The sequence below is a fragment of the Neomonachus schauinslandi genome, chromosome 10 (genome assembly GCF_002201575.2).
Source record: "Neomonachus schauinslandi chromosome 10, ASM220157v2, whole genome shotgun sequence".
NCBI classification, from domain to species: Eukaryota; Metazoa; Chordata; class Mammalia; order Carnivora; family Phocidae; genus Neomonachus; species Neomonachus schauinslandi.
In genome coordinates, this window is record NC_058412.1 from 145,023 (window position 1) to 156,329 (window position 11,307).

An 11,307-nucleotide genomic window follows, 5' to 3' on the forward strand; every position below is an offset into this window, starting at 1 on the left:
CCAGGCCCACCTCTAGGCCCTCCTCCAGGCCCCCCTCCACACCCCCCTCCAGGCCCTCGAGGGTCACAGGGCAGCTTCTCTTCTGAGCATTGATTGAAGGCACACCGGAGACGGAGACGGTCACCAAACCTGTGCTCTGACATCCAGCTTGGCCTAATCGCTTCAGATTTATCATTCCAAGTGAATACAAACTTCTTTGATCTTTCAAATGATCTGTTTGGAAATGTGTAAAAACAAAACAAGTTGAAATTCTGTGATTTCCAAGAAAAAGCAGTCAATATTAGCAGACAGCCCTTGTGACCTAGGGTGAAGCTCACATGCACTTGACACTGCCCACCTTGTAGAATAAAGAGCAGGACAGGCTCTTTGTTGTTCCTCTTCTAAACTTTGTGAACATCAGCAAGTCCTCGGGCTGCTCAGTTCTTCTTTTGGGAAAAAGGAGGTGCCATATGCTGGATTCTAGATCCTGGGAAGATGGATCCAAGCGAAGATCATAGAGCACATTAACTAAAATGTGCAGTCCTGGGGATTAGTGTTGATTATTTTTACATATCATGACCTTGGCTTTATTGACACCTTATATTAAACAGACCTTACTTGCCAAATGCCACAGGACGCAGCGCTGTGGAAGTTCCTGTGCGCTGACGCTGTTGGGTAAGCCAGACGGCAAGACAAGGAGAGAGAAGGTCCTAGCATGGAGCAGCCGCCCCGAGAGCCTGTAAACTGACAGGGCGCCGTTCTTTCTTGTAGAAAGTGTTTGGATTTTAAAGATTTTTGCTACATTTTCTTATGTAAGCTTTATATACTGCAAGGTCTTAATTAAAGATTTGAAAATGTTGAGTAAAATGCTCACCAGTCTAGATTGTAATATATATAATAAACCTGTCATATAATTTATTTTTTTAAACAAGCTTCTTATACAAATTGCCCATGGAACTTTTATTTAGAATTTAAGGTCATTTGGGGCTTAAGGTAATGTAAACAAAATTCTCCAAAGTGCTAGGGTCCTTTTTTGGGGTGTTGCATTCCTATAAACCATAATCAAGCCAGGTTTTGTCAGCTATTGGAAAAACAAATCTTTCTTGGTCTGGGAGACCAAACGCCTCAGGCTATGCCAGAGGAAGTTTTCATTACTGAGTCATAAATTCCTAAATGCAGTGTATTCTAGAAAAACAGACACACCTTTAACATCAACATTTTGATCTGACAAAGGCCTCAAATATTTCTCTTGCAATAAAAGTTACAAAAAGATGACCTTGATTCAAAGAAGAAACTTGTGGAAGATCTGTGCTCTCTCAGTGTCCTTGGCTTATTGAGCATGTGAAACAGAGCACGTCCATCAGGAAGCAGCTGGACTTGAGCAGAAAGAATCCAGAGCCCCTTTCCACCTGCACTAGGTTCCAGAACGTGGGCATACTTTTCCAGACTTCGATTTTCTTCCAGTTAATAGAAAATAATATTTACCTGTTAGGGCCAATGTATGGATAAAATGTGTTGCCTGGTGAGGTGCCTAGAATGATGTTTGACCCAGAAAGAGAAATCAATACATTGATTCATTCAGTACCAGGTGCTGGGTGAGAAAGGGCAAAGGCAGAAAGTACTACAACTTCAGAGAGCCACACATAATTCCCTACAGCAGTGTGCCAAGAATGCTTGAGGAGAGGTGTGACTGTAGGAGCAAGCAGGAGTCAGATCCAGAGGGGCCCGGCATGCAATACCCACTGCTGAATTTCACGATTCTGGATCCCGTCTTCCTGTGATCATCTGTGCACATCTGCAACCCTGTAAACATCGCTCATTTCCTTCATTGACCTAAGAGCCACCTAAATACAGGGACAGCCCACCAGGCCTCATTCAAGAATTCCCTAAATGCTTTCAGAGTAAGAGAATAAATGGGACGAATTAGTAGGCACAACTCAATGCAGAGACATATCAACTGTCTCAGAAGCATCAAGGTGTTTGGAGTGTGAGTCCCGAGTGGGCCCTCGCTGTGCAGCATGCTCCGTGGGAGACGCTAGCAGCCCAAGTCTCCGTAGTTCCATGCACACTCTCACCGTTCACACGACAACATGCTTGTCTTTACACGTCAAGCTAAGTAAACGACCCATGAATCTAATTGAAGATGAGGTAAAGAGGCAACTAGGGACCCTACATAGTTTAGTTCTATAAAACTCCCATTGCTTGGTTTCCCATTGCTTGTTAACAGGAAAACAAACACAGTAGTATATCTTTCAAAGAAAATGTGCACATTATTTTACTGTTTCTAAATAGTCACTGTTCTTTACTGGGGAAGCGAAACAACGAGTATGATTTGTATTCCAATCCCTTCAAGAAACTGAATGCAGATTATTCTAAAGAAAATTCTATTTGAAAGTGTTATTAGTTTTCATTTTGTTGCTTTTTGTAACATAAAGCACACATGATCCAGCTGACCTGGGATGTGTGGTGGCCTCAGCTCCCGAGTAGTTACTAAGTTTTATTAGAAGCTCACTGGAGGGCGCCTGGGTGGCTCAGTCATTAAGCGTCTGCCTTCGGCTCAGGTCATGATCCCAGGGTCCTGGGATCGAGTCCCACATTGGGCTCCCTGCTCGGCAGGAAGCCTGCTTCTCGCTCTCCCACTCTCCCTGCTTGTGTTCCTGCTCTTGCTATCTCTCTGTCAAATAAATAAATAAAATCTTTAAAAAAAAAAAAAAAGCAGCTCACTGGAGATGGGCAGTCAGAACTGACTGAATCTTTCCTGGGGTAGGCAGCCTCTGAGATGGTCCCTAAGTGATCCTGTCTCCTGCTATTCCTGCCTTTATGTAAACTCCTCTCAGGGTGGGCTGAACCAGTGACCTACTTTAATAAAGAGAATGTGGCAAAAGTGAGGGCAAGTTCCTTCCAAACTGAGGCTGCAGAAAGACTCTGGGCTCCATCTTGCTTGTGCTCTTCCATTCTCTCGCTTGCTTGCTCTGATGGACGCCAGCCATCATGTTGCGAGCTGCCCTCTGGAGAAGCCTATGTGTCAAGAAACTGAGAGGGGCGACTGACAAATAGCCAGAAGGCATTGAGGCCCTCAGTCCAACAGCCCCAGTGGAAGCGAATCCTGCCAACAACCTCAGAGTGAGTGTGAAAGCAGACCCTCAGCCAAGCCTTCGGATGGGATCACATCCCTGGCTGAAAATACGATGGCAGATTTGTGCGAACCCAGGGGTGAAAGCACCCAGCTATGTCACCCCTGGATTCCTAAAGCACAGAAATGTTTGTTTTAATCCACTAAGCTTTAGGGTAATACATTCTGTAGCGTTAGATAACAAATACATTCCTCCACCCTTAGTTCTCACCATTAAGAAATATCTGCCAAAGTATCTAGAGACACAGTGACCCAGTATCTCCAACTTACTCTCAAGTGGTTCAGAAACAATAATATGCACATATGTGAAAATATATAAAGATATATGAAACAATAAGCAAATGGGGGAAAATGTACACAACAGGTGTAAAAGGACAAATTGTAGGTGATAGTTCCTTCTACTATTCTTAGAATTATTTCAACTTACATCACAATAAAAAATTACCAATAAGGTCAATAAAAAAGACCAGTTTAAGAAGGGAATGGTTAAAAATTATAAAAGTGAATATTAACAGTTGTGTGAATAAACAAAAAATACAAAAAATAAAAGTCACCAGAAAACAAAATTTTTGTAACTATGTGAGGTGATGAATGATACATAACATACTTCAAAGATCATTTCACAATGTTTGCAAATATCAAATCATTAATTTGTCCACCCGAAACTAATATGTTATATGTCAACTATACCTCAATAATACTAATTTAATTTTAAAAATTTTAAAGAAATCACATTAAAAAAACAAGTGAGCTTTTATTCTTTGATTAGATATGAGTATGTTACAGCATATGGAATCCTGTGGCTGATATATCAAAGGTAACAAGATTTTGAAAACACTGCACCATTATCTGGTCCATAGTAATAATAGCTATTAAGAAAAAAAACCTGACTTGGGGCACCTGGGTGGCTCAGTCGCTTAAGCCTCTGCCTTTGGCTCAAGTCATGATCCCAGGGTCCTAGGATCAAGCCCTGGGTCAAGGTCTCTGCTCGGCAGGGAGCCTGCTTCTCCTTCTTCCTCTGCCGCTCCCCCTGCTTGTGCTCTCTCTCTCTCTTTCTCTCTGTCAAATAAATAAATAGAACCTTAAAAAAAAAAAAAACCTGACTTGCATAAATAAAGAAAAATTGTACAAAAGCATCAGACAGTGTTATTTTATAAATAAATTATTAGTTTTAGCTTGGAAAACCTAAAAAACCTCTGGGAAACACATGGATATTAGCTATTTCAACTACTTCTTTGTTTATTGGAGTATTTTTATGAACAAAAATGTATTCACCTTTATACCCATTCCTATATAATTCTATCAGCAGCATGCCCCTGTGATTTTTTTGAAAACATATCTTACTGGGAATACATATGTCTACTGATGTTAAACACATTTATACAACTTTGTTAAAGAGTTTGTTAATATATATCAGAAGTTTTAAAATATAACCTTTGACTTAGTATTTTAGCAGTTTCTCTGCCCATGTGGAGTGCTACAAGAAAATCCTAAACACAAAGTTGTACGTGACAGTGTTAAATGGAACAGCAAAAGCCTGTAAATAATCTATACGTATAACTACAATAAATTATTTAAAAGTGGGAAAAACTTGGGGAAATACTAAAATCTAAGAAACAATGTATAAAATAGTAATGCTCAGTGTAATTTCAATCACTTTTTATTTCATATAAGACTATAAAGAAGAAACACTATTTTTTTTTCTTAATACTATCACATGTTTCCAAATCCACCTATGAAAGTTTCATGGTCATGCGTCTATATGCTATACACAGTACAATGTGCATGTGCTAAAGAACACACAGTAATGAGCAATACTTCAGTATCTTGTAGGAGAAATGAGAATGGCGTATCTGAAAGGTTCTTTAATAATTAAGACAATTAGGAAGACATGTCATTTGTGTTAAAAAAGTTTGGTAAACTATAGACTTAATTAGCTAAAGTGGACACGAGGGAAAAATTAAAAAGAGTTTTTGTTGTCATTTTTAAAGAATATGCGTTTGTGCCAAAATTCAAGAGCAATTACATAGAGTTTATTTTTCTAAGAATATTTATAAATGGTCTAGAGATGTTTTATTTTTATATTCTCAGAACATGGTGCACATGTCAAATGTAATTGAAATAATACTAAGTTAGTGGTTTTACAAACAAATTGTACTTCCCTATTGGCTTCAAACCACTTGCTGATAAGATTTTTTTAGGTAAAAATGAAGTTTAAATTCCTCCACAACATCAGAATTTTCTCTCGGAGTCATTTGTATCCTGTAGTTTAACCAGTGGAGAATCTTGTGGGCTGTCTTTCTTCTATCTTTCTTACACAGGGCATACAAGACCCCCACTCCAGTGCACAACATTGCTTGGGTAGGAAGGGAAGCCACAATCTTTACCGTCCTGGGCAATATCCAGACCAGCAATCCAGTGACACCACCGTCACCACAAGGACTATGTGACTCTTAGCCAGGGTGTTCTGCCCTCATTCCCAGATGCCAGGGTCTGCAGACACGCTTGTCAAAATGGGCATCCAGCAGGTGGAGGGCAGCCATGCTACCCAGCACCCCACCCCACACAGAACAGCCCGCACCACAAAGAATTATTCAGGTCAAAATGTCAGCAGTGCTGAGGTTGAGAAACCCTGAATTAAATGAAACCTCAAAATGATACAGGTTTTTCTCTCTCTTTTTTTTTTACACTTGTGTATACTCCCTAATATCAGATGACAAACTAGTCATATGCCTCTCTTAAGGGAAGAAAATCACCAGCTTTCTTCATTAACCTAATTGTGTGGCAGTTGTGTGATTTAAAAGCACATTTGCTTCAGCAGCAATAACAACAAAACAAATAATCTGGTTAAAAAGGACAGAGGACTTGAGCAGACATTTCTCCAAAGAAATATGCAAATGGCCAATAAGCACAGGAAAGTGTGCTCAACATCATGAATCATTGAAGAAATTCAAATAAAAAAAAAAAAACCCACAATGAAAGATCAGCTGACACTCATTAGGGTAATGATCAGAAGAATAGAAAATATCAAGTGTTGGCAAGGATGTGGAGAAATTATCACCATTTGCACTGTTGGTGGGATTGTAAATTACTGCAGCCACTGTGGAGAACAGGATGGAGGTTCCTCAGATCATTACAGATAGAACTACCATATGATCCAGCATCCCACTTCTGGGTATATACCCAAAAAAATTCAAGGCAGGATCCCCAAGACACATCTGCACTCCCATGTTTTCACTGCAGTGTTATTCACAAGAGCCAAGAGGTACAAACAACCCCCAGGTCCATTGACAGATGAATGGATAAAGAAAATGTAGTCTGAACATACAATAGAATATTGTTCAGCTTAGAAAAAAAAAAAATCTTGCGACACATGCTACAACACAGTTAAGCCTCAAGGATCTTATGCTAAGTGAAATAAGCCTGTCACAAAAGTACAAATGCTGGTGATTCCACTCAAACATTACAGAAACCCAAAATAGAAAGGTGATTGCCCAGGGCTGGGGAGGGAAGGGATGCAGAGTGTTTAATGGGCATTGAGCTTCAGTTTTGCAAGATGGAGAAGCTCTAGAGACGTGCTGCAGAGCAATGTAGGTAACACTCCTTAACTGTGCACTTAGAAATGCTTAAGGTGGTAAGTTTAATGTCCTGTGATTGTAATAACAATTAGAAATTAAATTTAAAGTTTTTAAAAAGTACACGTGCTCACCCACTCGTGGGGCATGATCTCCCAAACCAGGAGAAGCTTGGATCTCAGGTGCGGGGCCCGCAGTGGGACTGAGGACATCTGCCCCACAACCTCATTTGTAGATTTTCTGTCACTGCCTGTTCTGCCAGATGACAGCCAGCTTTTCTCTGCTCTATTCACACCTGTTTTTATCTGCCTCCCCTCAAAACCCCATGCCACAGCCCAGCCAGCCCCTCCTGCTGGAACTAACAGAAGCAAACCTGTCCAGTTGGTGCAGGAGAGCGGCCCGTTCTGCAAGGCTCTCCTGGAAGTAGGGTCACTGCTGGAATAAAGGAATAAACAAAGGAAAGATAGCACTGTTTTCTCAGCAAGAGAACTCAGGAGGAAAGCAGGAACATTGAGTATAAGTTCTACACCTACCTGTTCTAAGTGCTTCTTCATAACCTGTGAAAATCCTGGTGGTGAAAACTGTCAAGAGTCTTGCCTGAGGCCAACTTGCTGCTTGTTGTGGGGCCTTTCTGAATCCTACATCTGTGCTTTTCCCACGTCGAGGGCCTCCGGCTATTTGAACACGCTTAGCAGTTTCTCCATTTTAACCAAATTGTCTCCAACTCAGATCGGGGAGAATGCTCTGCTGTTAGCATTACCACTGAATGTCTGTGACTGTGTGTTCATCAGGGAACCTCCGGGCTGTTTGCAATCTGGGGGGGTTGTGAGGAAAGCTGATATAAGTATTTGTGGGCATGTTTTCTTTTTTTGCACTTGTAGATACTACCTAATGTCAGGTGACACTCTTCATTTTTCCCAGGTGGATATCTAAGAGTGGATTGTTGGTCATTGGGCTGATGTGTTTAACTTTGAGAAACTGTGGGACAATTTAGTGAAGTGGCTGCACTGTGTGTCCTCACCAGCCACGCAGGAGAGCGGACAGCTCTCGTCTTTGCCGTGGACATCCAGTGTCTTCCTGGAGAAGGAGCCTCCTAGAGAGGGTGTGTTTCCTCAACTTCGGGACCCCAGGATTTTCAGACTGCTCCCTAGTTCTCACATGGCCTTCACCACTTGGCCTTCTCAGTAAAGCTTGGGACTGGCAGCTCCTTACTCCTGGAAAATCAGCTGTGAACTTCACTTGCTAGAGTGTATCACGAGCAGATCTATCTGCACCTCACCCCCAGATTGTGTTCCACTCCGTAGTTTGGAGAAGCGCTGCACTGAGCACAATAACCACACCAGTGTTTTCTGCCTCTGCAAGGAACTTAAATCTTTAATCATGCCTACCAATGCCTGGAGGCTCACATCTTCATGGCTGCCTCCAAAAACTCCTTTCAGGGCACCTTCCTTCATCCAAAGCTCAGGGCGACTATAAATAGGCCACAGAGGCACAGCTCTGTTACTCCAAATTATAAACAGTCTTCCCTGGGACATTATTTCCCTTCAGAAAACATCTGACTCCTAAAATTTTCTAGCTTTGGGGGAAGCAAAGAAAGAGAGGGTTATTTTAGAAATTATTTTTAACCTTCCAGTTTTACACAGTCTTGGCCCTTCTGTGGCCCATATGGACATTTTCCCATAACTAATAACATACCATGAGCCTGAGGAGAAGGTTGATTTAAAAAAATCACCAAGACTTAAAATGTATTTTCTCTTACCAGCTCACAACCTGTGTTTAATGAATAACAAAATCAATAGAAATTAATTCTTAACTGGGAACCTGTGGATGTTTTGATTGGCTCTGGGCACATAGCAGGGTCAGGAGATGGGAAGCACAGACCGTGACTCTCGCGGTAGGTTTCAGAGACCCGAAATGGGCAAGAGAACTTCTCAAGGATCAGGAGCCAGGCTCTTGTCTCTTACGACGGTCTCACAACTATTAGTCTTCGAAGAAAGAAGCCTGAGCAGTGTAGACACAGACATGGACATGCCTGTGTAGACATTCCCTGGGCTTCACTGCTGTACCCTCTGCTAATCACATGCACCTTTAATCAACTAGAGAGAATGTGCGTATAGAGCTTTAAAGAACATCTAATGCAGAAACAATAACATTAAAAAAACACCCTCAAAGTTCCTTCTGTTTGCTCATTTTCTCTCTACCCCAAATCATTTGTTTGTATTTCCGTGTACCCTTCTAGTCCTTTTTCATATGGAAAAATCATGTTTACCTCATTTTAATCCTCGCTTAGAGAAAATATCCTGATATGGCATTCCTTTCACTTTATACTCTAAGTATCATAATGTGTTGCTACATTGTATTCTTGCACAATATTCTAAAGAGTGACTTTGCAAGATTCTCTCACACTCACTGCCATCACTGGACATTTAGGTCATATTATGACAATCCATATTGAAATGAGTACCTTTTATTATCATTTCATTCTCCCTTTATTTTCTCGAGATGCATGTCCCTATATTTAGCCAAGTAATATCAGAGATAGTCTTTAGCTTTTACAAACGAGTGCATATTTAAGGGCTTGAAATACTATGATTTGAACCATCCTCATACCTGGGTGAGAAATACACGGGACTTCTCTGTCTCTCAACATAGCTCTTCTCCAGTCCCCTCTCCTCCCCTTCCCTTTGCCCTGAAGGCTGGCTTGTCTCCAGCCCCACAGCCAGGCCTTGCACCTCTCCCACACTTGCTCTTTTCTCACTGTCTGCTCCTAAATAGGCCTCTAAGCTTCTGGAAGCAGGGTCACCGAAAATCAGCCTGAACTGAATCTACTCTGCACGGCTTGGTGCCCCACGTTAATCACCTAGAAGCTTCCTGCTGGCTCAGGATTGGTGCCCATTGTTGCAATCACCCCTGGCCACACTGCCCGCCAGGCAGCTCACCCTGGGCCTCCCCTGGCAGCCCAGGGAGGACTCAGCCCCAGACTGTCACTGACAGCTACACTCCATTCCCTAAAACTGCCTCTCAGTCTCCAAAGCCACCGACTACTCTCCTCTCTCAACCCCCACGTCTCTCACAGAAACTGCGCTCCTTCTTTTTTGTGACAATAGAAGTCAGATAGGACAGCCCTGGTCTTCCAAGCCCCAGACCTACCAGTCTGTCAGCGTTTGAACTCAGCCGTTCCTCTTGCCTCCCAAGGTAGCTGATGGGCTGGTCTGAACGACCCGCCCTTGCCTGGGCCTCCATCCTGGGGTTGTGCCCCCACCAACAGCAGAAGGTTCCATGTGCACTGCTTCTGCCTTCCCTTAGCCACCTTCACAGCTGACTTTCCCTGCTTCTCATGTCTTCCTCTATGGGATCCACCATCCTGTCCTCAACTCACCCCTGGAATGGCTGTTGGCAAAACCGTCAACGGCTTCCATGCCAGTGACCTAAGGACCTCTCCTCCATCTTCGTCTTATTTGACATCCCAGTGGCAGCTGGCCCCACTGGTGTTGCCTCTAATTTTGACTATTTTTCTTCCCTAGCTTTCCTTTCCTTAAATCTTCCTGGCTTTTCCCTACTTTGCTAACTACCCACATCCGCAGTCCTGCTCAGTCCAGCACAGAGCTCTCCCCAGGACCTGCCTCTCTCTCTTCCTCTGTACTTTGGGTAAATGCAAGCATCCTGACCTCAACTATTCCTCAGGTTTTAGATTTGTAGACCCAGTTCTCCTCTCGAGATCCCTTTGCTAACAGGCACCCTCAGAGAATTGCTGTACAAGTCCCCATTTAAGCACACACACTCCCTTCCTCCCACAACTTGGGTCCTTACCCCTCCCTCACTCTCGCCTTCACCTTTCAATCCATTAGGAAGTTGGGGGTTTCCACAACTCCTCTGTGGCCTCTATTCACCCACCTTCGCCCTTCCTTGACCACCACTCCCCAGCATTGGATCACTCGCCTACCAGGAATCTTGCAAAGGCCTGAAACTAAAGGTCTTGGCCCGTATGAACCTAAACACGGGCCATATTCAGAACCCTTTGCCCCAAAGAGGACATGTGTTTGCAGTACTTGGTACCAGGCTTTATACTTTAGAATTAGTGTTTGGGGGTCACGGGTGTGAACTGAAACCCCAAGTTGAAGCATTGTGTGATTTTTTTTTCTCTTTTACCCTGTTTTCCCTCCACTAGAGAGAGGTGCGTACTTCAGCAAGGTCAGCTTCTTTCTCAAGTGCTGGAGCTGTCCCACTTCAGAGGACCTGAATTTACAAAAACCTTTTCCACCTCCCATCTGTAAAATGAAATCCATACTTCTGGCCACCAAGGATTAATGTTCTCCTTCAGGCAATCAAAACTATTCTTACAGATCAGACTTCCAACACTCACTGTATGTTTCTACAGGCTCAGCCATAAATTTTTAAATGTTTTGTTTGCTTTATTTTTTCTGGCATCTTTGTGTATTCTATGCTGTGATCCACAGATATGCCATATTATAGAGAGTGAGCTCTCTCTCTATCATGTATTGCTCACTGTGATTAAGGACTGGTTGTGTAATTCTCAACCAGTTTAGTCAAATAAAAGGCAAAATAAATACAAATATATATATATATATATATATATATATATATATATATATATATATA